The sequence below is a fragment of the Cydia splendana genome, chromosome Z, assembly GCF_910591565.1.
Source record: "Cydia splendana chromosome Z, ilCydSple1.2, whole genome shotgun sequence".
Classification (NCBI taxonomy): Eukaryota; Metazoa; Arthropoda; class Insecta; order Lepidoptera; family Tortricidae; genus Cydia; species Cydia splendana.
The window spans coordinates 29792630-29820090 of NC_085987.1; the positions used below are offsets into that span (position 1 = coordinate 29792630).

At 37.5% G+C, this 27461-nt stretch overlaps 1 long non-coding RNA gene across 1 annotated transcript in view; it reads left to right on the forward strand.

The window, feature by feature from the left end:
- Positions 1-16193: 16193 nt before the first annotated feature.
- LOC134804940 (uncharacterized) overlaps positions 16194-27461 on the forward strand; it is a 213803-nt gene continuing 202535 nt past the window's right edge. The window contains exons 1-2 of the long non-coding RNA XR_010146200.1: positions 16194-16207; positions 16327-16547. This is a non-coding gene — a long non-coding RNA (uncharacterized LOC134804940). The remainder of the gene's footprint in view (positions 16208-16326; positions 16548-27461) is intronic.

A 27461-nucleotide genomic window follows, 5' to 3' on the forward strand; every position in this document is an offset into this window, starting at 1 on the left:
CACAACAACCTAGCTGGTAGTGACATTATAATTGATGGTGGGTTCCTTCTACATCGAGTGGTTTTGTCAATCCAAGGTAAAATATATCTCCCAAGGCTTCCAAAATTTATCCACACCTCCTGGGATAGGTAGAGCAAACTCGGATTATACGCATTTAGGACCAAATGAAGATATGAAGCTTGCTGGCAATTAATTCCTCAAAACGCTTTTTTGGATCTAATTTGGCTGGCCTAAATATTAAATAGGTAAGTAAATATGGTACGAAAGTGCACATGTTTTTTTATTTGCACAAAAATAAATTAACGTGGTGGACTAATTGGACTATATAAAACGGTAGGTAACAATTATAAAAAGGACTCCTCAATGCGACGAATATCTGCAAAAACTGTTGAATTGATATTCATGAAGACCTTAATTTATGTAAGCGCTACTTGCACCATCCCACTAACCCGAGGTTAAGCGGTTAAAGCGTTAACCCCGTGTCCAATTGAACTGATAACCATGGTAACTCCAGGTTTAACAGATTAACCCCGGGTTAGTGGAATGGTGGAAGTGGCGCTAAGACTATTAAGTCTGTAAAAAGTAGGTACCTACACATAGGCAACGCAAGAAAAAAATGTCATCGCTTTATTCATATTTGATGAAAAAGGGATTGTTTCATCATTGATTAAAAAAGAGTTTTCGTGAAAGAAAATAAAGTTTGCGCGCGTATTTTTTCTTAAGGAAAAGAGGCAGTGAATTGCATAGCGATTTAATATTTAAGAGGGGAAGTAAGATTTTAAACATAAAAGTTTTGAATATATATTATTAATATTTATTACAATTCTAATTACATTATATCCAACTATGGTTGTGAAAAACTAGAAACACTTAAGGATTTTCTTTGTTGGTAAAGCTATCGCACAAGTCTTGCGTTCTCGCCCTTACGGGGGCGTGCGTAACCGGTTGACCGTCGAGTTATAACAAGTATCTACTATTATATCAACATTGATACTATACATTACATCAACAACACTCGATTGAGGACTTCTATAAGTAATAAGTAATAAGTAAGTGCATCACGAGGTGTAGCTGGGCATTTTCACTTAACTGTGTACCAGTGGCGGCGCGTCCATAAAAGCCGATTCCCACCGGCTTGCCTGTTTTTGGACGTTTGAGCAGAGTTGTAAAGGAAATATGTAAGCCAAATTAGCCCCGGCTTGCCTATGGATATGTTTGACGCGCCGCCACTGCTGTGTACCTACCATTAAGCAATCGTCACAAAACTGACGGTCAGTGTCAAAACCCATACATTTTGTCAGAAATGTGACGGTTAGACGTTACTGAAACACGACTTAAGTCGCGCTTTAAAGTGCAAGTTAAAATGAAAATGCCCAGGTACGAGTATTCCAAGTAGCAATAACGAATCCGTTGTACTATCGCCAGTGAACTCTATGCCAGTGTCATAAGGTTCAATGCTGGCTGGCTGGCCTGGCGGGTGGTTGCTCCTAGTTTGACAATAAGCCGATTTTCAGAGAAGGCGATATTGTAAATATAGCGATGTTGGGCTAGATTCGTTAATACTTAAAAAAAAATAGAAAATACTTCGGTTTTAGAAAAAAATATTTAGCGAGGAGGACTTTTCCTTACTACCCGGAAAAATACCGACATTATCTGTGTCCAACGAATTTATATATGTAGTTGGTTTATTAGTGTCGTCATAACGGTTATTTCGGTTTGAGTATACTAAGTAACAGGTAAGCATATTTAAAATTGACCGGCCCGTTCATGTGAATCTGGAAGACGACATGTATTTTCATACGCTTACTCAATACTACACGCTCGTAGCGCTACGTACAATACGTCGTAACTTGTCGCTTAGTTTTCCCGGTATCTAACGAAAATGTTTCGCAGTAAGTGTAACGACAATGTGTCGTAATTAGAGTTGAAAATCTACTTAGTAGAAAACTATTCCATACAGTTTCAGAGTGTTCAGAAATATGTTCTAGCTATATTACAGGTACACACAGCTGCAAAAGTGCCTGCCCACTTTATCAATGAATTCGATTCTTAAAGTGGGTAATCACTTTTGCAATTCGCCGTACTTTGAAAGTACCAAATATATGAAATGTATGTGATGTGTGTTAACTCATAAAGAGTAATAACGAGGCGAGCGCAATAAACAGTGATCCGTGCGTGCGTTCCGAAAGGCAAATCTCTAAATTCAATTAAGGGCGCACATTTTTCGGACATAGGCGTCCGGGCCGAGCGAGCTACAGCCCTTCCGCCGCGGGCTCTCGCCCCCGCATTGGAAAATTTTCTCTCGAAAATTGAAGATATTTCGTGCCTGCCTCCCCGGGGGCGACTCGTTTCTCGACACTTATGGTCGGCGTCCTCCGGGTGTGCAGGAGGCTTTTTACATAAAGTCCACACGTATAGGTATCGATCGAGGGCGGCCGGACAGGGTGTACGCAGATGACGGCTCCCCGCTGCCCCCTCAGGCCCCCTTGCTTCCCCCTTTCATTATGTAAGTGCGTAACGCGTGCTCGCGCGGACCTGATTAGGGGGCCTCTTTTTTAACTGACCCCCTCACTTGGCGGCGGAAACTTAATTTGAGAGTGTCCTGTGAGCTGCGATTAAGTTTCGTTAACTATGCTAAGGCCTGGCAGACCTTCAGCTCCAATTATCCTTTTGTCCATTTCACTAATTAAGCCCTAATATGCTCAAGTCTACTCGGTTACTTGACATCGAATGCCTACTCCACTAAGATGATACCAAAACTGGGTAACCCATAGACTAGCGATGTAAGGATGCCGATACCGATATTACTTGTCGGCAGTGTAATAAAATAGTTTTAAAAGATTAAGATACGTCTGCTACGATTTTGACAGCACCCGCAGTGCAAGTATTATTTTAAACGTCAAATTTCTATGAAATTATGACTTATAAATAACACCTGCACTGCCTGTGCTACCAAAATATTAGCAGACTTATCTTGATCTAACTCTAGGAGTCATCAGGATGACACAAATCGTGATTCCATTGGGTCAATAATCACGAACTAAAATCAAAATTATTAATTTGTAATATCTAATAAAAGTTGGTATAGGTTTACATTTATAGTAATACTTTAATAAAACTAGTGGCTCTGTGAGCTGTAGACCTCGCGAGCATATCTTATTGGACACGACGACAGCGCCACCACAGATTAATAAATAAATAAATAAATAAATATTAGGGGACATCTTACACAGATCAAACCTAGCCCCAAACTAAGCAAAGCTTGTACTATGGGTACTAGGCGACGATACACATACTTGTATAGATAAATACATACTTATATACATAGAAAACAACCATGACTCAGGAACAAATATTAGTGTTCATCACACAAATAAATGCCCTTACTGGGATTCGAACCCAGGACCATCGGCTTAGCAGACAGGGTCACTATCCACTAGACCAGACCGAATAAATAAATAGTTACTACGCGCCACACAGCGCAACTTGCAACTTGCAACTTGCAACTACCTATACGCCCGTATTTTGTCACAACTATTAAGCGAGAAGTGAGTAAATCGTAATAATTTCAGTTTTTACTGAAATTGAAACTGAACGGATGGTGTACTATGTCTATCTTTTAAAGATAAATTACTATTTCTCAAAAATGGACGTCAAAGTCGACTTTGCCGTTTAAAAAATAGGTTGCGAAGCGCGTAGTTTATGGTCAGTCAAAAATTAAAAAGTTAAAAACATTGCAGTCTCGATTTTGGGACTGCAATGTTGCATACAAATTCCATTATTTGTCGAGTTCCAAACTTTTTAAAAGTTGAAATGGCCATATCAAATGAAGGCACAGGCCCATTAAACAGCCAAACAGATGATTAGTACCGCGACTATTTAGCTGTCTCAAATAGGTTGGCGTATTTTCGGCAGAAAAATACACTTCTATTTTTTTATTAAAAAAATAAAAAGGCGGCAAAGCTAATTTTTTCAATTGTTTCTACTTTTTTCTGTGAAAATATATACGTAAGAAAGTTGCTTTTGTAAAATATTTCTATGATATTTATATTTCTTGCACCATTTTTGAGAAAAGCACTATATATGACTCGGCGGGAAGGCTACTTGCTGGCTTCGGATTCAATTAAACGGACTCCCAAGGTCGTCCGTTTAAAACGAATCCTCAGCCTGCAAGTAGCTACTTCCGAGCCTCGACAATAATGTACTATACCTACCCATTCTTATCTTCTACAAAAAGATTTCATAATATGTGGTATTTGAAAAGCTAATATTTACACGGATAACAGTATTAATAATTATCAAATTAAATACGTAGTTAAATATAACGCATTATAATATTTTTTTCTACTCATCGACTGTAATTCTTGAATTAAGATTTCGTATACCAAACTGCAATTGGGTATTTTTAATGGAGGGGCTCCCAACTCAAATATAATAATTATTTCGATACAGTTTAGTCAACTATAATGAAATTGACCAATCACAGCTCGCCGCGATCAGGACGAAACAAAACCATAGCTCAAATTAATTGTTTATTTTAGTATGTATAGTAGAAACAATTGCTTCATAAGTCAGAACCGCGCATGTGACACCCCTAATAAAGCAACATCCATAGACTACGAAAACCACTTAGCGTTGCTTGTTAGTCTCCATAGGCTACGGTGGCCAAAGTCGAGAAAACAACTGTCTAAAATTTGAATGTAGCGCGGAGCAAGTACCAGGGCCTCACGAGTTACGAGGTGTCGTTGACCAGCCCACCGAGCCGCGGGGGCCGGGGCGCGTACCAGTATGAAGGTATCGCGGCTGCTAGCGTATCTTAGCTGTATACTTTTGGTTTGATTTGTTTGTATGATTCTACTAGTTTAAAGTATTATTTTTGTTGATTCGTAGAAAAAGTATTGTATACAATAGTGATATAATCAAGCTTTTCAATCTCGTACCTTACTTAGGCAACTCAGCAAGCTTCGTTGCCTAAACACGGTTTTCAACTGAAAAGCTCTCTATTATATCACGATTGTATAAAATACTAATTAAGCATTCCATGCAGATTACAATGGTCACTTACACCATACAATTTAAATTTAAATATACCTAACTTGTGATCATCATGATGCTCTCCTGACCGATTTCGGCCATAGCGACTGTGGGTTCTGGAGTAGGCAATTTTTAATTCGTGTTTTAGTGTAGCTGATCCACATAGCTTTTATGAAATGTTACCTTAAACTCCCGTTAGTGCCTATTTATACCACCTTATGCGCCTTTACTTGCGCTACCATGCGCTTCACACGGTGCCAATAATTTACAATTTTTCATGGTGCTTCGGCGCCCGGCTTTGGAACGCGTACAGCGCGCCACGTAAGTACGTCAGGCTACGCCTGACTATTTGCCGGGCTTTGGACCACGTGCAGCGAGCTTCGTACGTCGGGCTATACGCCCAACGCTTTTAGTATTGGAACGCCGAAGGCGCCCGGCTTTGGAACGCATACAGCGCGCCACGTAACCTACATCGGGCTACGCCCGACTCTTTTAGTACGGCTTTGGACCAGGTGCAGCGCGCCACGTACGTCGGGTTACGCCCTACACCTTTAATATTAGGGCGCTTCGGATTTGGAACGCGTACAGCGTGCCACGTACATCGGGCAACGCCTGACTCTTGTAGTGTGGGGGCTCCTTCGGCGCCCGGCTTTGGACTGATTGCAGTGCGTTACGTAGGTAAATTTCAGTATACTTCGCCTGACAACAACCAAGGCCTTTTTGTCCTGTAATATTTTACGAAGTGAATATATGAGCAACTTTTACTATAGGACGTGTATAGGACCAAACCCGATCTTATAAAAAAATGACTGTTTCATACATTTTGGCTGGTCTGATGTTGACATTTGAGTGTGGCCCATAATTTCCGAAAATCATTTTTCTCCGAGGCAATTACTCCGTTCTCATATTTTGCGTTGATTTCCCGAAATTATTCATTCTCGGTGGCAATTACTCAGTTCCCATATTTTCCCAATGGTTTTTTCCCGCAATCGCCTATTTTTAATATTTTTAAATTATTTTAATCTTTTCCTTATAATTTTCGTTCTTTTAAATATCTAGGATAATATTTTCTTGTTACTGTATGTTAATAGTGTAGTAATTATATTTGTTACTTGTAGGTATTTCACATACAACTAAAATTAAAACATAATCTAAAAAACTACAAGTGAAAAAATTGCCCCAAACGCTGTCAGCCAATAACCCTAACTTACCTATCTCTGGGAGCAATTCGTTTTTAGGGTCATCAAAAAAATAACTCTAACCTACCTATCTCTGGGAGCAGATTCGTTTTTAGGGTCATCAAAAAAAAATAACCCTAACCTACCTATCTCTGGGAGCAGATTCGTTTTTAGGGTCATCAAAAAAATAACCCTAACCTAACTATCTCTGGGAGCAGTTTCGTTTTTAGGGTAAGAAAAAGAAACCCTAACCTACCTATTTGAAAAAAACCTGGTTATTTTTAGCACTAGCATTTAAAAAAAAGACAAAATATGGAGATAGAGAATATATTTAATTAGTGAAAAAGAACCTACTGGTTATTTCAACTACTGGGATTAAAAAGAAAAGGGAATAAATTGAGAAAGAGAAAATTTATTTAATAAAAAAATGTCCACAAATATAAAATAATGCGAAGAAAAAATGGGAACGGAGTAATTGCCTCGAAGAAAAAATGATTTTTGGAAATTATGGGCCACACTCGTAATATAAGCAGATGTCACTTTTTGACAGCTTTAGTTAGAAAGGGCCTTCCACTTGTATTAGAAGTTACTTTACAAGATTTTGAGAAACGGGCCCCAGGTTACTAAAAAACAGACTGATACAGTCTATATAGCGGCTAAACAAATTTCTTTTGCATAAAGGATGCCTCACGCTAGACCGGACCGGCGCCGGGCCGGAGCGTCCGGCGCTTCATTTTCTAAGATAAGCACCACGTAATCTCCGATCAGCCATCATCCAAAATGACGTGTCGGACGCCACGGCCCGGGCACGGCCCGGTCTAGCGTGAGTCATCCTTAAGTCTTCTTGTATCGCCGTAGTCTGGTAATGCGCGGATAGAATCCAGAGCGCTTGTAAATTCGTAGTTCGAATTACCCGATAAATTATGTTTTATCGGGTGCATGCAAGCAAAGCCGGGCGCAAAAACTAACAATAAGTATGTATGTGAAATGTGTTAAAAATCCCTTTCAATTGATATACAACACGTCATCATTACTTATTTGTATTTTTTTTTGGTTTGCGACTTTATGACCTCTAGAGAGCACCGTGTTCAAATTGTTCTTACGTCATATAGCCTTTAACCAGCGGACGATTAAGACGATTCGAATGACACATCATTTGACAAATTATAATGAGTACTTTAGAAGTTATTAGGAAACAAATGAACATAATACATACATACACAAGTACATACCGGTCAAAATTATAACCAGAGATCGGACAAATTTGTTTCATTGCTCGCAAGAATGTAGACATGACTCCAAAATTGATTAAATAATTAATTATTTAATTAATTTCTTACCTGAGGTTTAATTTTGATTCCTAATCAATAAATAACACAAAGATTTCTTATAATGTAAATTTATTAAAGAAAATAATCAGCATATTTTTAAAATTTTCTGTAGGCACTCATTTTTTATATCAAAAATATATTTAAATTATTTAAGTGCTATTTATTGACTAGGGAACAAAATTAAATCTCAGGTAAAAAAATAATTAAATGATTAATTATTTAATCAAATTTGGAGCCATGTCCACATTATTGCGAGCAATGACGCCAATCTGTCCGATCTCTGATTATAACCCTCCTTTTGCGTTGCCGTAGTCCGGTAAAAATGTATGACTCGGCCGTTTAGAATAATTTAAAAATTTAAAATTACAAAAAAAACTCATTTTTTAGGGATAGTTATATAGACGCTTGTAAAAATGAAACTTGCCCGCGCTTGATCAATCAACAATACGAAATTTTTAACTTAATATTCAAAATAAGTTTATGGCAAAAGTTTAATTTTTGGTAAGTTTATCTTATATATAGCTTTTATCGCTGACTGTACTTTTCTTACGACAGACAACTAATACTCATCGAGACAATTCTAAAAACCCCTAACACAATTAGGTTGCGTTGTTTCATCACAGATTTCCTATGGCCACCTCCTGTCTCCATCATCAGATCAGCTCGATGGTACCATAATATTGCATTGTCATCCGATTTATACATGCATGCAAAATTTCAGCTCAATCGGAAACCGGGAAGTGGATCAAATTTAACTTGCAAGATTTGATTACAGACAGACAGACAGACAGACAGACAGACAGACAGACAGACAGACAGACAGACAGACAGACAGACAGACAGACAGACAGACAGACAGACAGACAGACAGACAGACAGACAGACAGACAGACAGACAGACAGACAGACAGACAGACAGACAGACAGACAGACAGACAGACAGACAGACAGACAGACAGACAGACAGACAGACAGACAGACAGACAGACAGACAGACAGACAGACAGACAGACAGACAGACAGACAGACAGACAGACAGACAGACAGACAGACAGACAGACAGACAGACAGACAGACAGACAGACAGACAGACAGACAGACAGACAGACAGACAGACAGACAGACAGACAGACAGACAGACAGACAGACAGACAGACAGACAGACAGACAGACAGACAGACAGACAGACAGACAGACAGACAGACAGACAGACAGACAGACAGACAGACAGACAGACAGACAGACAGACAGACAGACAGACAGACAGACAGACAGACAGACAGACAGACAGACAGACAGACAGACAGACAGACAGACAGACAGACAGACAGACAGACAGACAGACAGACAGACAGACAGACAGACAGACAGACAGACAGACAGACAGACAGACAGACAGACAGACAGACAGACAGACAGACAGACAGACAGACAGACAGACAGACAGACAGACAGACAGACAGACAGACAGACAGACAGACAGACAGACAGACAGACAGACAGACAGACAGACAGACAGACAGACAGACAGACAGACAGACAGACAGACAGACAGACAGACAGACAGACAGACAGACAGACAGACAGACAGACAGACAGACAGACAGACAGACAGACAGACAGACAGACAGACAGACAGACAGACAGACAGACAGACAGACAGACAGACAGACAGACAGACAGACAGACAGACAGACAGACAGACAGACAGACAGACAGACAGACAGACAGACAGACAGACAGACAGACAGACAGACAGACAGACAGACAGACAGACAGACAGACAGACAGACAGACAGACAGACAGACAGACAGACAGACAGACAGACAGACAGACAGACAGACAGACAGACAGACAGACAGACAGACAGACAGACAGACAGACAGACAGACAGACAGACAGACAGACAGACAGACAGACAGACAGACAGACAGACAGACAGACAGACAGACAGACAGACAGACAGACAGACAGACAGACAGACAGACAGACAGACAGACAGACAGACAGACAGACAGACAGACAGACAGACAGACAGACAGACAGACAGACAGACAGACAGACAGACAGACAGACAGACAGACAGACAGACAGACAGACAGACAGACAGACAGACAGACAGACAGACAGACAGACAGACAGACAGGACCCATTGCATTAAAGCAATACAAAAGTCAGAAATGATAGTCAAAGTCCGACAGTCGTACTTCACACGCGAAACGGCCCTAACAAAACGATAAGTGACCGTGACGTCAAGGTCACTGAGAGTTCATTTTGAAGTATGAACTGTATGAACAAAACATGAAAATTGCGCTTTTGTCGGTGAAATATTGCGTTTGTCGATATGGTTGCTATACAATCTTTTTTTGGATAAAATGTGAGGAATCGAATGGTATCCTTACTTATTTCGTTTTTGGAAGTTAAAAAAAACTTAAATTTTGAAACTTTCAGGTGCTGTATTTTTGTATTATTTCCATATATATTTTTAATATCTACAATATTGTGATAAATTGCTTATTTGCTATCTATTTTACTAGATTTTGTTATAAAATTCAACATGTGTCATCATTAGGGCATGCTCCCGGGAATTCCCGGTTCTCAAATTCCCGGGAATTTTATAGTGTCAACAGAACCGGTACTGAAGACCCGGTATCGGTACTACCCGGATTTCATCATATGACTATTTATTCCTATTTCAATAGTAGTATTGTTTTAGTACTTTAGCTCGGGACAATAAATATTAGTGCTAAATGAAACGGGGAACCCAAATAACCAGACAAACTAACCTAGTAAAGTAGGCATTCCAATATTTTCAATCGATATTACGGATAATGGTAAATTATAAAAATTTACCCAATTTTCTAATTCAATTTTGTTTTTATCTGAAACATCGCTCAGTACTTTTATGCTGGGGGCCGATTTTTGAAATTCGACCGCTCGATTTCGTGTATTTCGTTCAATGATATCTCCTCTACTAGGCATTTAAATTCTACTAGTAGAATTGAAAACGAGTGGTCAATACCACTCGATTCCCAATTTCTATCGCTCGTATTTCAAAAATTAGCATTTCGCCGTTTTCCATCGATTTTCGAGTGACGAAATCGAACGATCGAAATTCAAAAATCGGCCCCCTGGTTACATAAAGGACTATGTTATTAGCAATCCATGTATGTTTGTGTCGTATGTCCCGATGAAGCGTTAAAGCTACTAAATTACACCTACATATTTAGATGAATTAGGTGTCTATCTATACATTTTGACCCGGGTGACTTAAGCTATATCTTAAAACCACTTTTTCCTCTTAAGTAGGATATTCGAATATTTCGAATATTCTTCTTCTAGGAAGTTGGATTTATATGAAAATATTCCGTTCTCGGGTTGAATTTTTAACTGCCGTGCCGTCATACTGCTGATGCTGAGTGCATCGACTACGCTACGGCCGTGTGGCTCGGCTCAGGCGGAGGCAAAGTGTGCCGGTTAATTTCGTAGAATAGGTTGGAACGCCAATTAAAGTGTTGTAATGTTTTTAAATAAAATAAGTCATTTATTAATACTTATGCAATTATTGATATGAAAACAAGTCATTCATAAAGATTGTACGCTAAAATAAACGATTTCTTATAAACAATCATAAGATTCATAAGGCATGAGAACCGGGAAGAACCGGGAATCCCGGTTCTGGCCATGTCCAGAACGGGGAAATTAAATTTTTGGTACCGGGACCGGTACTGCATGCCCTAGTCATCATCCCTATTGCGCCAAATAGTTCTTAGATAAGCTGACGAAATTTAGCTACTCATTCTCAAGTTAAAATTAGTTAAAATTAAATATCTCAATACCTCCGAAACCAGCGAAATAAATTTTCTGAATTTTTGGCCATTTAATCTATAAACATATCTCAAAAAGAAAACACTCGTATAATACCGATACGACTATTTGTTTAGGCGTGAACTATCACAACTTTTCCATTTTGAAAAATTTCCAAAAACCGGCTCGACAAAAAAAATTTATCGAGTCATAGACTTCGGTTACAAAATTTCACGAGAATCGGTTAAGAATTGCGACCTGTAGAGGAGAACATCCGGACATACAAAAGCAAAATGCGCGAGTCAAAACGTAGACCTTCGCTACGCTTCGGTCAACTATACAGGGTATTTATTTAGTCACGTGCAATAATTTACGGGGTGAATATATACTTATATAGGTCCATACTGAGCAACTTTTACTAAGGGGCCAACCCCGAAAACTCGAAAAAAATATTCACTTTCCCATAGAAACTGTGTCAAGGTCAGCCAAAATGTAGAAAACAGGTAATATTTTTTTCGCGATTTTGGAGTCGGTGTCATAGTAAAAGTTGCTCAGTTGACCTATATGTATGTATATTCACTCCATAAATTATTGCAGTTGACTAAATAAACAACCTGATGTAGATCGGAGATTGCTTATTACTCCTACAGTCAGATACATTTTACAAAAAGGTCTCTTCTGTGGTTAATATACAATAAAAATGTACGACCCAGGTATATATAGTATACCCGGGTACCTACCTAATGGCTCCTCTACACGATGGGCCAACGCCGGCCACTCCAAGGACGCATTTATGCGTAAGAGGGAGCAAGTGATATTGCTATCTCATTCTACCGCATGGCTGCGTCCCTTGGAGTGGCCGGCGTTGGCCCAACGTGTAGAGGAGCCATAATGTCTGTCCCACTAAGTACGCATACCAGTCGTCACGGCAATTTTCCAATGTACGAGTAGTAACAGACATTGCCATATTTGTGAATTACATTAACAGGGGCAGTTATCTCATCTCAGCCCAAATGGTTCAATCAAAGTCAAAGCATACTTCTCATCGTCATCAAAATCAAGTCAGTAGTAATTCGACGCTAAGGTGAAACATACGTACATGCGTACATACGGTAAAGCGCATACTTTCTTAAGTAATAGACCTTTTTGGCTTTTGTTATATACATGTATATGGACTGCTGATACAATAACCCCTTCCTTCGCCTTTTAGTCAGGTAAGGAATGTATTAGGTAAGTATAAGTATGTATCTTACCTAGTTTAGTAGTGCCCGTCTCAATTTACCTGTAACTGACAGGCAGAGGAAAGCGAGTCGCGCGAGGCTGGGCCTAATCCCAATAGAGCATGATTTCCACTGGACGGCTCCTAAAAGAGCCCGGAAAGTTGGAAACGGGGAAAAGGGGTTGGTATCTGCATTAAGTATTCTATAAGACGAATTGTACAAGAAAAGCAAAGTCTTGTTTAAAACGGGGATCGAGGCTTATATCGAACTTTTCCAATGGCCGGAGTGAAAGGATTTTTTCAATAATTGAGTGTCTACAGTATTGTTTTCAAATATTTAAGAATCTGTTATATTTTATGTTTATTTATACCTATCAGTTTCTGAATTTGTTATGAAGTAAGAAAATGTATGCTCTCAAAATAATAAATAGTTATTTAAAATATATTAGGTAGTATATCGCCATCGCCAATGCCACCCATCGATCGTTTTATCTGGGTCGGTCCCAGGTACGTTAGTGTGACAAAATAAGAAAATAATATGAGTGACTTTAATGTGGCCATTTGTAAACCTTATTGCAGCGAGATAAGGTCTATCAATCATCAGTTGATCGTATTTTTAGAACATGTTTACTCGTTATAAATCGACTTGTAAATCCCACGTTTATGCCTGGCATTAAGGTCGGGACACACTTATCCCACGTACGCAACATATGCAATGCATTATGACATCTGAACCCTGAAATTTGTACGCTTAGAAACATACTTGTCATACGCAACGCAACGCATGACAAGTATGTTTCTAAGCATACAACTTTCAGGGTTCAGATTGTCATAATGCATTGCATACGTTGCGTACGTGGGATAAGTGTGTCCCTGCCTTTATATCACTACTGAGTTACGCCCTTTTGTACATATAGCCGGTCAAACAAGTTTTTCAGTAGAAAAGGGCGCGAGATTCTAATCTTCTATGTAACGATAACCCTTCGCGCCTACATTTTTTAAGTTTGCCGCTCTTTTCTACTGACCGAAATTGTTTCACAGAGTATATTTAGAAACCTCAATTGCTGTTCCGAGCCGATTTATAAATTTCTATCGTTCGATTTCGTCACTCGAAAAGATGTTGAAAACGATGAAACGCTATTTTGGAAATACGAGCGATAGTAATTGAGAATCGAGAGATATTAAACACGTACTCGTATTCAATTCTATTAGTGCAATTTAAATGCCTCGTAGTGAATGTAGTGTGAATAGTCTTTTTCGAATAGTAGGTTGTAGATCTTTTTCTACTAGTGTGAGCGTAAGAGCTAGGTGCCTTATGCTTTTGATTTTCAATGTAGGTACCTACAGGGCCCTACAATCAGTAGGTAAGTTGGATCTATATCTGAATCCCTAAAGTCTTTTCTCCTATATTTGCATTCCCTAATATTGTTTGCCATAATGATCAGTTGTCCTAACACTCGTATACCCTAATTTTGGTTTCCCTATTATCGAATGGCCGATTTTTTCTGTCCTAATATGTTTTTCCCTAATGGCACTTTCCATATTGAGTATTTATCCTAATGTTATGTAGCATAATTCTTTTTTTTGCCTAATTATTGTTAGGCCTAAAAATTATATATCCTAACCATCTTGTTACCTAATTTTACTTAGCCTATCGTTGCTTGACCTAACACTCGTATGCCCTAATTTTGATTTCCATATTATCGAATGGCCGATTTTTTTTGTCCTAATATGTTTTTCCCTAATGGCACTTTCCATATTGAGTATTTATCCTAATGTTATTGAACATAATTCTTATCTGACCTAATTATTTTTAAGCCTAAAGGTCATACGTCCTAACCATCATGTTACCTAATTTTAACCTAACCCACTTTTGTTGCAACAGTTCGTTTTTGCGAGGATTACAGTTCTAACCTAACCTAACCCACTTTTGTGGCAGCAGTTCGTTTTTGCAAAGATCGTAGTTCTAACCTAACCTATTTTTAACAGCAGTTTGTTTTTACAATGGTCGCAGTTCTAACCTCACCTAACCCACTTTTGTGGCAGCAGTTCGTTTTTGCGAGGGTCACAGTTCTAACCTAACCTAACCCACTTTTGTGGCAGCAGTTCGGTTTTTCGAGGGTCACAGTTCTAACCTAACCTAACCCACTTTTGTGGCAGCAGTTCGGTTTTTCGAGGGTCACAGTTCTAACCTAACCTAACCCACTTTTGTGGCAACAGTTCGTTTTGGCGAGGATCGCAGTTCTAACCTAACCTAACCTATTTTTGACAGCAGTTCGTTTCTACAATGGTTGCAGTTCTAACCTAACCTAACCCACTTTTGTGACAGCAGTTCGTTTTTGCGAGGGTCACAGTTCTAACCTAACCTAACCCACTTTTGTGGCACCAGTTCATTTTATCAAGGAGCACAGTTCTAACCTAACCACCCATTACACCAATACCCATTAGATCAAACCAGTTAGGGCGTGATGTGTTAGGCCAAACATTGTTAGAAATTTCGAGGAATATGGTAAAAAAACATTATGGATATTGATAGTTATGGTAGAAACACTTAGGACATATGAGTTTTAGGCTAACCATTCATTATGGAAAATAATTGTTATGATAATTGATCAATAGGAAAAGTAACTGTTATGACAATTGATCATTAGGGCAATAGCCATTAATTAGGTCAAAACAGTTAGAGTATGTTATTTTATGGCAAACATTGTTAGGGATTTCGAAGAATATGGTAAAACACATTAGGGATCTTGATAGTTATGGTACAAATGCTTAGGACAAATGAGTCTTAGGCTAACCATTACATTATGGACAATAATTGTTATGACAATTGATCGTTAGGGCATGTGCCCATTAGGACAAACCAGTTAGGGCAAGTGACTTTAGGACAAACGTTGTTAGGGATTCAGAATGACACCCCAAGCTAACCTCACCTGCAAGCCAATGGACCTTTTGTACCAGGGACGAGGGCTGTCGTAGACGGGTGTCATTCTGAATCCCTAACAACGTTTGTCCTAAAGTCACTTGCCCTAACTGGTTTGTCCTAATGGGCACATGCCCTAACGATCAATTGTCATAACAATTATTGTCCATAATGTAATGGTTAGCCTAAGACTCATTTGTCCTAAGCATTTGTACCATAACTATCAAGATCCCTAATGTGTTTTACCATATTCTTCGAAATCCCTAACAATGTTTGCCATAAAATAACATACTCTAACTGTTTTGACCTAATGGCTATTGCCCTAATGATCAATTGTCATAACAGTTACTTTTCCTATTGATCAATTATCATAACAATTATTTTCCATAATGAATGGTTAGCCTAAAACTCATATGTCCTAAGTGTTTCTACCATAACTATCAATATCCATAATGTTTTTTTACCATATTCCTCGAAATTTCTAACAATGTTTGGCCTAACACATCACGCCCTAACTGGTTTGATCTAATGGGTATTGGTGTAATGGGTGGTTAGGTTAGAACTGTGCTCCTTGATAAAATGAACTGGTGCCACAAAAGTGGGTTAGGTTAGGTTAGAACTGTGACCCTCGCAAAAACGAACTGCTGTCACAAAAGTGGGTTAGGTTAGGTTAGAACTGCAACCATTGTAAAAACGAACTGCTGTCAAAAATAGGTTAGGTTAGGTTAGAACTGCGATCCTCGCCAAAACGAACTGTTGCCACAAAAGTGGGTTAGGTTAGGTTAGAACTGTGACCCTCGAAAAACCGAACTGCTGCCACAAAAGTGGGTTAGGTTAGGTTAGAACTGTGACCCTCGAAAAACCGAACTGCTGCCACAAAAGTGGGTTAGGTTAGGTTAGAACTGTGACCCTCGCAAAAACGAACTGCTGCCACAAAAGTGGGTTAGGTGAGGTTAGAACTGCGACCATTGTAAAAACAAACTGCTGTTAAAAATAGGTTAGGTTAGAACTACGATCTTTGCAAAAACGAACTGCTGCCACAAAAGTGGGTTAGGTTAGGTTAGAACTGTAATCCTCGCAAAAACGAACTGTTGCAACAAAAGTGGGTTAGGTTAAAATTAGGTAACATGATGGTTAGGACGTATGACCTTTAGGCTTAAAAATAATTAGGTCAGATAAGAATTATGTTCAATAACATTAGGATAAATACTCAATATGGAAAGTGCCATTAGGGAAAAACATATTAGGACAAAAAAAATCGGCCATTCGATAATAGGGAAATCAAAATTAGGGCATACGAGTGTTAGGTCAAGCAACGATAGGCTAAGTAAAATTAGGTAACAAGATGGTTAGGATATATAATTTTTAGGCCTAACAATAATTAGGCAAAAAAAAGAATTATGCTACATAACATTAGGGGGCTGTCCATAAATTACGTCATCGATTTTTGACGATTTTGGACCCCCCCCCCCCCCCTATAATCATCCAAAAATCATGCTTCAAATGACCCCATTTCCTCCTACTTCATGCTACCGTCATCCGATGTCCAGACCCCCCCCCCCCTAATTTGAAATGACGTAATTTATGAATAGCCCCTAGGATAAATACTCAATATGGAAAGTGCCATTAGGGAAAAACATATTAGGACAGAAAAAATCGGCCATTCGATAATAGGGAAACCAAAATTAGGGTATACGAGTGTTAGGACAACTGATCATTATGGCAAACAATATTAGGGAATGCAAATATAGGAGAAAAGACTTTAGGGATTCAGATATAGATCCGTCGTAGACTTATAGCGGTCGCTTCCGTAAAAGCAAACATCTGTCGTTCAAATTAACTGTGAAACTAGACGAATTCCAAAACAGCTTATAGGGCATTTTAGTTTTTAAATATGATCAAGAATACTTATATGTACCCTGTACCTATTGTACCTACTGTTAAAATCTCTTGGGTTCCTCGTGGGCAGGTGGTACCTTATATCTTTAAGGGTGAAGTCGTAAAATTGCCTAAAATGTGCGCAAGATGAACGGGGCTTTACAGCCAGATCTAGATACTTCAGGAGCTGAGTAATAACGAAAGAATATAGGGGGATATTACGCAAAATTCTGCGTATGGGGCGCCACTAGCCCATACTGAGGACCTACCGAGAACCACGAAAATCTAAATTTCGTTATCACTCTTGCATATTTGTGACGTTCCACGGGAAAAGGTACCTTATGAGGGTTTCTAGTTTCGGAGATATTAAATGTTTTGTAAAGAGGTGAAAAAATGCTCAATTTTTTTTTATTGTGTGATCTGAAAGCTTAATGCGTAACGTTTGTTTACCTGTTTTTATTTTTGTTATAAGTTAGTTATAAGCCTAGTAATGTCATCTCAGAGTTTAGTAGAAAAGGTACCTTATGGAAAAAAGATTGAAAATTCCCAAAAAAACTAGTCAATACGGGAAAAGAAGTTTGGTAGAGAACTGTATTAGCATTCTGCAAAACTAATTTGATAATTTCAGTTCTGGTTGGGGCGCCTCGCAAATATTATAACCGTACATAGACCGACATCACAAATCCAAGTAGACTGCTATTATACCAAAGTTACTCTCGTCAAGTCTTTCTTAACTAGAATAATCTTCATTTGGTTTGGTCGCATGCAGTAAATCAGCCATTGGTTTGCTGAAAAATGCCAATACCCGACGCATTACCTTATGGAATATCTGAGGTCATTGAACCTCAATGCCGCTTATCTTCAATAGCAACCGAAATATATTATTGATAAGAAATAGACGATTTATACCATCTTAACCCCAAAATATTATTAGTTTACCCTAACTGTTCCATCATCATCATGCCTCATCATGTAACTTGACCACAAGGTACCTTTTCATTACATACAAATTATTGGTCTTTTTTAAGATTATTATGACGAAGAACTAATTAAATTGGGGGCAGTTTAATGTAAATTTATATTTTCTATTCATAAAAGATAAACTATAATATGATTGATATTTTGTAGTGATGTATTATTAGATTTATTTCCATAAGGTACCTTTTCGTAAATGTATGGAGCAAATACTGTTATTGTTATGTAAGTTTAAAGTGGCATAAGGGGTTAAATATAGTATTTAGTTGGGGTTTTAGGATTTATTTCATTTGAATGACAGAATTTCTTTCATATGTGCTCAGAAAAATTGATTGTGTGTCACATTAAAAGTAAAAATATTCAATTTTGTGATTTTATATGAAAAAGTCAGAAAATACATTTTCACCTCTAAATCGGTATTGTTTTTTGCTTAAACTGTCTGTCAGTGTCGTTTTCTAATAGATAAAATTTAAATCTTGAGAGCTCATTGCAATCAATCGTGAAAATGAAATAAAACTTTATTTTCAAGAGATTGGTTAGTATACACATAAATCAGTCGATATCAAAAGTTTCTATTTGCATTACAGAACAAGTCGCAATATTTTTTTAATCTCAGATATATAAGGCATTATTATTTGTAGTCAACTATGTAACTTACTTCAGGAACATAGTTTTTTAGGCGGCTAAACTTAAAACTTCTTTATCGTAAAGTTGCTCATTTCACAACATTATTTTCAAAAAATCATATCTCTGTAACTACGCAACCTAGAAGGTTGATCTTTTGTGCTATCGATAGCTTATTTATTGTAGATTACTGGGGTATGCATAACTCCATACCCGCCATAAGGTACCTTTGACCGTGGGACGTCACATTTGAGCAATAAAAAGGCAGATTAGAAATTTCGATTTTCGCGTTTTGCGGTAGACCTCCCAGCCGCCTCTGTAAACAAACCGCCTTGACGCATCAATGTCATAGCGCACCGAGGGTTCCATACAAACTTTCAATTATCTCATCATGTAACTATAAACAGCGGTAGACCTCCCAGCCGCCTCTGTAAACAAACCGCCTTGACGTATCAATGTCATAGCGCACCGAGGGTTCCATACAAACTTTCAATTATCTCATCATGTAACTATAAACAGCGGTAGACCTCCCAGCCGCCTCTGTAAACAAACCGCCTTGACGCATCAATGTCATAGCGCACCGAGGGTTCCATACAAACTTTCAATTATCTCATCATGTAACTATAAACAGCGGTAGACCTCCCAGCCGCCTCTGTAAACAAACCGCCTTGACGCATCAATGTCATAGCGCACCGAGGGTTCCATACAAACTTTCAATTATCTCATCATGTAACTATAAACAGCGGTAGACCTCCCAGCCGCCTCTGTAAACAAACCGCCTTGACGCATCAATGTCATAGCGCACCGAGGGTTCCATACAAACTTTCAATTATCTCATCATGTAACTATAAACACAAAAGACTTTCGACCAGAAGTATAGGTAGGTACTAAGCATAATTCGTACCCTTGGTAAAATAATGCAACATGAGACTGGACTATAGAACCTATGTCAAAAATGGTTTTATTACGGAAATACCTAGCCTTAAAAATATAAGTATACCTACGTTCTACATTATACCAAAAGAATATTTTTTTTATTACTTTTTAGTTTCTGCGATACTAATTTTACTCGGAAAACGACCTAACGTAAGTATTAATCAGTGGACGTAAAATATATAATATCACTACCAAAGACAAATGTAACTCCGTATAAGATGAATAAAGTCTAAGGAAAAAACGTGCCTCGGAAGTCAAGAAAAAGTCATTCTCGGACAGATGGCGCATACACCTTTGGCCTATCCTCGGCTAGATGGCGGTGACGACACCGTTTCATATTTAACAATTTTAACACATAGGTATCAGTGAATGAACGTGGGTCAAAATGATATGAAAATAATAAAATCATTTATCCATATATATTATTTTTTTGATAGTTTTATACGTTTTCATTTTGAGTTTTGATCGTGTGTCGATAGATGGCAGTAAATTTACTGTGACTTCAAAATTTACTATGACAGGACCCCTCTATACTATCTATTCTCTTTGTCACTACAAATGCGTTTGCTTCGTTGTTTCACGTCGATTCGGCTCTGTGGAATGTGCGCCGCACTTAGGGTTACCAGATACTCACAAATTTAGGATTTCCTGACAAAATTCCTGATTCCCGAATATTTTTCATGATATTAATATTTTTGACGACTATTATTATGGTCTAGCCGTTAGCGATGGCCACCCGATTGAGCCGATAGCCGCGTTTTATTACATGTATTATGTGTATTACTTAATATAAGTAAATAAAAAGGTACTTTATAAAAAAAGTCTATCAATTCAAAAAAATCCTGACATTTTCGTGTTCCGTCCCCATTCCTGACAAAAGGCCAAAATTCTTGACATGTCAGGAAAATTCCTGTCATCTGGTAACCCTAGCCGCACTGAGGTATTATGTATTATGTAAAGTCGACATCTCGAACAAAATGTATCCGCACTTCATAAAAGTGCATGCACTTATTTGTTTTTAGCATGGTATAATAATATACTCCGCCTGGTACTCCATTCCCGTCTTTTCTAGGTCACCTAACTGACACGGGCCTACGTCATCATGCGACAGCGCTATATGATAATATGCGATAGCGCTATATATAGCGGCCATGTTGTTGTGACGTAGGCCCGTGTCACTCTGGGAATGGAAGACCATGTTTTATTAGACTATGGCTTTTAGTACGTCATCGACCACTGACGAGATGCCACACATGTACACAAAATTAAAAAAAAATAATTAAAAAATGCCTTTATGCGTGTTGAAAAGTTGCAACAATAGCACAAGAAAATATAATAAAAGTGATGAAATAACATTTCACCGGTAAGCAATCGAAGAACTGTTGATTTACGATAATTTAGTTTATCACGAAACGTCACTTTCGAACATTCGCGGCTGGAAGCCATTTTCTTCGGCGCAAAGATTAATTTTCTCAGACGTGACACATTGGTACCTACCTATCTACGAAATGGTTGCATACGTTGTTGGTTAATTGCACAAAAGTTAGGAAATGGATATTTTTCTCGTTATTTATTGAATGTTTTAGTCATAATAACGTATTTTATAATATATTGATGTCGATTAAGGATGGTAAGTGCAAAATTGTTACCGAAAATCAAATAGAAAATGTGATGCATCGTTAAAAAATTGAATATAGTCCGTGATACAAGTATGTACTTCGAATATTGTATAGAAATAATATTTTATGAAAGAATCCTCGTTTTCACCCGTGCGATACATAATAAAAGTTATAAAAAAGGAAAATTATATCAAGTTTACGTTTTAGTGGTTGTTCCCATTGGAAAAGTTGCTCGGTATCACCTATATATTCACGTCGTATAATATTGCAGGTCATTAAAAAATAACCCTGTAAGTAGGCAGAATATGAGCAGTTGTCATAACAGTTTCGCCTCTGGCCTAGATACGCTTATTCTTCACTTTAGTGACAGACGTCAAACGCCGAAAATGGCGAACACATGGCGGACACAATTTGTTCGAGATGCGTACTCTATAAAATCCGTTGCGTCAGTGTTACCGGACAGTGAGCAAGTGTCGCGCATGAGATCAAAATTGGCATAAATAAAATTAATGAAAAAATGAAAGCTCTAATAGGGTATTCTCCTATAGTTGAGTGTGCTCAGAGCATAAAAAGGTCAACCACGGCGTTGCATGAACAAGATATTTCCTTTAGCAGGATTGGTCCTTAGGACTCAAGGATGGATTTTGATGCAGGTGGGGGGTGGGGGGGTTTTAAGCGTCAGCGACGTCTGATGTTAATAATTGTTTAAGTTTAGGTCCTATGTCAAGTTTAGTATCATTTTCCAGTAAATCAAAGATGTAGACATAGATTTCATCTAAATCGGTTCAGCCGTTATTGATTCCCCATACAATCTTACACCTTCCTTTTCACTTTTAAGAGTTTTGTTTTTGAATATAAACTATCCTATGTTCTTCCCCGGGACTCAAAATATCTCTATACCAAATTTTATCTATATCGGTTCAGCGGTTATTGAATCCCCATACAAATTTCCACCTCCCTTTTCACACCCTTAAAGGATGATTTTTGAGATTTAAAGTAGGCTATGTTATTCCCTGGAACTCAAACTATCTCTGTACCAAATTTTAACTAAATTGGTTTAGCGGTTTAAGCGTGAAGAGGAATGAAAAAAAAGTATTTTTTTCATATTGTATGTGTTTTTACTTCGGAATGGTGTCATTATGATATCAGAAATGAATTCGGCATCCGATTTATACGAAAACGATACCAAACTTGGCCTAGTAGCTTAAATGATATAGATATCAAGATCAAGTTGAGAGGCCCCCCCCCCCCTAAAAATTTACATCAAAAATCTGGATGGCTCCACTTCTTAAATCCATCCTTGGGTCCTAAGGACTAATCCTGCCAAAGGAAATCTCTTGTTCACGCAACGCCATATTTTAGGCCCAGCACCATCCGCTACTATTAGTCAAATCAGTTTCTCTTTTAAGGCTCCTCTTCACGTTGGGCCAACGAGGGACGCAGCCATGCGGTAGAATGAGATAGCAATATCACTTGCTCCCTCTAACGCATAAATGCGTCCCTCGTTGGCGTTGGCGTTGGCCCAACGTGAAGAGGAGCCATTAGAACTGTCAAAACGTTTTGCTAATCTAATACCTTTAAACGAGCAAATCTTGTTTATTTATTTATTTATATATATATTTCGGGGATCTCGGCTCTAACAATTTCAATGAAATTTGCTATATGGGGGTTTTCGGGGGCGATACATCGATCTAGCTAGATTTTATTTTTGGGAAAACGTGCATTTTAGAGTTATTATATTTTTTCCGAGCAAAGCTCGGTCTCCCAAATATTATAAAATATTACACAGTGACGTCACGGTCAACTCACCTACTTTTTATATTTCTATCCGATTTATTAAATAGAACTTGTGTTTAAAAATAACTGATATCTATGTTTTTCTTATACGACGACGTATGCACAAAGACACGTGTGAACATACGATTCGTAGTCTTTCATCAAATAACGACGAAGGATCACACAAGTATTTTAATGCCTAATTATGTACAGCTACATACACTACTTTATGTGTGTAGGTAAATATTATATATTATAAAATTGAAAATATCTATGATATATTTATTCACTAATCTCATATTATTTCAGCCGACATGGGGCATCGTTGCTCCCTAGCGGAACTCGCAGATTTGAGAGGTGGCATCTCCGACATCTCTTTAACGCTCATTTTACATGAAACTTTTGCTTTAAGTTTCTTTAAAAACAACAAAACAAATTAATTTTATACTTAAAAGTAGTTACAAGATAAACTATACATAAGTACGTCAAAAGGCGATGGCGGTAAATGAAAATTTTTTTCACGCATGTCATGTTCTTTTTTCTATACGTTTCTTAGTGCGGTTAATATTAAAAAAAAGGCTGCTATTTAACTAATCACCAGATTTAGCAAAATTTAATACCAAAAAAATATATTTTACCACCCTAAAATAATAAATGATCACCAAAATTATAACACCATTTTAATGTGAAATGATTACCAATTTTATTACATTTTACTATCCTATTAAAGGAAATGACACCAAACTAATCATTATCAACCCAAAAATAGTAAATGATTACCAAATTTCAAACCCCATTTTAATGTGAAATGATAACCAAATTTTTACATCTTGCTATCCTATTAAAGAAAATGACACCAAAATAATTACTGTAAACCCAAAAATAGTAAATGACCACCAAAATTAGAACTCCATTTTAATATAAAATTATAACCAAATTTTTAAATCTTGCTATCCTATTAAAGCAAATGACTCCAAAATAATCATTGTAAACCCAAACATAGTTAATGACCACCAAAATTCTAACCACATTTTAATTAAAAATGTGCAAATATTTAATATATCGTTATCCTCTTAAATTAATTAATCCACTTCGTCACCTTTTTCTAGTAGCATTTTATTTCTGTAACAGTCGCAGTTCTAACCTAACCTAAGCCACTTTTCTAGTAGCATTTCTTTTCTGCAAGGGTCGCAGTTCAAACCTAACCTAACCCATTTTCTAGTAGCATTTCGTTTCTGTATGGGTCGCAGTTCAAACCTAACCTAACCCAATTTTCTAGTAGCATTTCTTTTCTGTAAGGGTCGCAGTTCAAACCTAACCTAACCCACTTTTTTTGCAGCATTTCGTTTATGTAAGGGTCGCAGTTCTAACCTAACCAAACCCACTTTTCTAGTAGCATTTCGTTTCTGGAAGAGTCGCAGTACTAACCTAACCTAACCCACTTTTCTAGTAGCATTTCTTTTCTGGAAGGGTCGCAATTCAAACCTAACATAACCCACTTTTCTAGTAGCATTTCGTTTCTGTAAGGGTCGCAGTTATAACCTAAGCTAACCCACTTTTCTAGTAGCACTTCGTTTCTGTACTAACCTTACCCACTTTTCTAATAGTAGCATTTAGTTTCTATAAGGGTCTAAGTTCCAACCTAACCTAACCCACTTTTCTAGTAGCATTTCGTTTCTGTAAGGGTCGCAGTTCAAACCTAACCTAACCCACTTTTTAGCAGCATTTCGTTTCTGTAAGGGTCGCAGTTCAAACCTAACCCACTTTTCTAGTAGCATTTCGTTTCTGTATGGGTCGCAGTTCTATATAACCTAACCTAAGCCACTTTTATATTAACATTTCGTTTCTGTAAGGGTCGCTTAGTTAGGTTAGGTATGTATGCGGTGCGGGGTACTGGGGGTTGACCGGGAGGGGCTAGTAATTTTGGCATCAGTTTACTTTAATGGTAATATGTATACGTTTTTTGGTAATCATAGTGGTTTTTTTAGGTGAAAATATCGCATTAATTTGGTCTTCAAGATTTGGTGATCATTAATGATTTTTGGTGATCATTCAATATATTTGGTATTTGAATACAATTTGAAGTGCAGTCGTAATTAAAACGGTGGTACTTTTGTATTTTTAGGTCTTATTTTTCTGGTGTTCAGAATTTCTTTTTGGTAAGCATGATTTTTTTATTTAGGGTACCAAGTATTTTTTGGTGGTCATTATATTTGTAGCCTAAAAAAAACATATTGAATAGGGAACCACAATCCATCACAATCTAGCGGCGCGATTCGGGAAATAGATATAAAATAGTAAAGATACCTATGTGACGTTCCACGGCAAAAGGCACCATTGCCCCGGCTGAATATTGGAGCGGCGTTAATAATAATAGCGTAAGCGCCAGCTGCCATAAGGTACCTTTTGCCATGGAACGTCACATATCTTTACTATCATTTCATTCCTTGGTCTACAAATCAACTATATTTTTTACTTTAGTCTTTATCTTTAGTCTTCGACTAGAGTCTGGTTAATGAAAGTTGAATCTGCAAAACGCGGCAATAGCCATTCATTAGCCAGACTCTGTGCGTTTTATGATTTTATTAGGAATCTAATACATAGGTATTATAAGTATACTCGTATTTCGTTGTTGTGTTGTGGTTCGAAATCGGGCACTTTTTGCAGTAAAATTTTGAAGTAAATTATAAGTATTGACCATGCTAGTTTAGATAATTTCATTATTATTAACAATTAAAGAGCCTGGTTAAAACTGCACGATTACTAAGATTCATAAAAATTATATGTTAAAAGTTGGTGGAATTTATGTTATTGATGTATGCAATAGCTTATGTTTTGTCAATTAAATATATATACTTAATTAAGTAACAACGTGTTTATTTAATGTAAATAAAACAAACTTAATACTTAAGTACCTTATAAAATAAATTTACTAAAACTAAACCTAACAAAAAAACAAATTAATTAATATTATATTCGAGTAACAACCAACTTATTACAGTATTATTGTTATCAAAGTGAAAACGACCTTAATGTCATTGAAATAGAGATCAATGTATCTTGGCAGAATCGCAATATTCTGGTCTATGCCAATGATGGTATTACTTTAAAAAAAAAGTTACGATTGCAAATATTAATTGATTGACAAAATAATATAGATATAAATATTAGAATGTACAAAATACTGTTAATATTATTATTTCAGTTGATTTAATTTTATTATAAGTTTGTTATTTCTTATGCTATTTTATTGCCAGCGAGAACTGCTTAACTTTTTAAAAGTCGGTTTGCTTTGGCGCCAATTTGGAATGTTTCAAAAGTTAGGCTGAAGTTTTTGCACTATTGATTTTGGAATTTTCATGTTCCATGTATCGATACATATTGGATAAGAATTAAATTGTTTTAAGTACCTAGTCCTAGTACAAACTGAAGTCTTTGATTGGAATCTGTTTCACTTACTTCTGTGAAGTTCTTTCTAAAGTGGTATCCAGACGGGCCTGATCAAATCGGTCGATTTGATCAGGAAAATAATTGGCGCCAATCACCAATTTTAGATTTATGGTAATATTAGAGCCCTCTAAATTGAAAAAATGCCCCAGAACGAAAATATTGGCGTCACAAATTGGTATTCTTGCGTCCGCACCTCATTTTATCAGTAATATCGGTCATTATCGGCGGTTGAATTCGGCGAGCCAAATTGGTGTTTGCGTCCGCACGTCCTGATTCGATCGGGAAATTTAATCAGATTGGCGAAAAATTGACTAGTCTGGATACCGCTTAATGCTCAACCGCAGCAGTCAAGTTTTCATTTTTAGACTACAGCTCACTGAACCTCTAGTATGTTCTTTTCTAAGTAAAATTTGGTGCTGTTAACGCCATCTCCACGATAACGTCGGAAGTAGAATAGAAATAGAAAGGTCTGTTCACTTCCTAAGAAAGTCATGTCCCCTTATAATTGCGCATGTGTGCGCCTGAAGCTTCTATGTGTGCTTTGGCCTCCTAGTAAAAGTTGCCAGTAATCAAAATAAAAACATTTTTCTACAGCAACATTGCTCCCAACTAAGATTCAAATTTTCACGAATTTTTTACATTATTAATCATAAAACGGGACTTAAAACACTTAAAACTTAACTACACGCGATTAAGTTTTATAATGAACA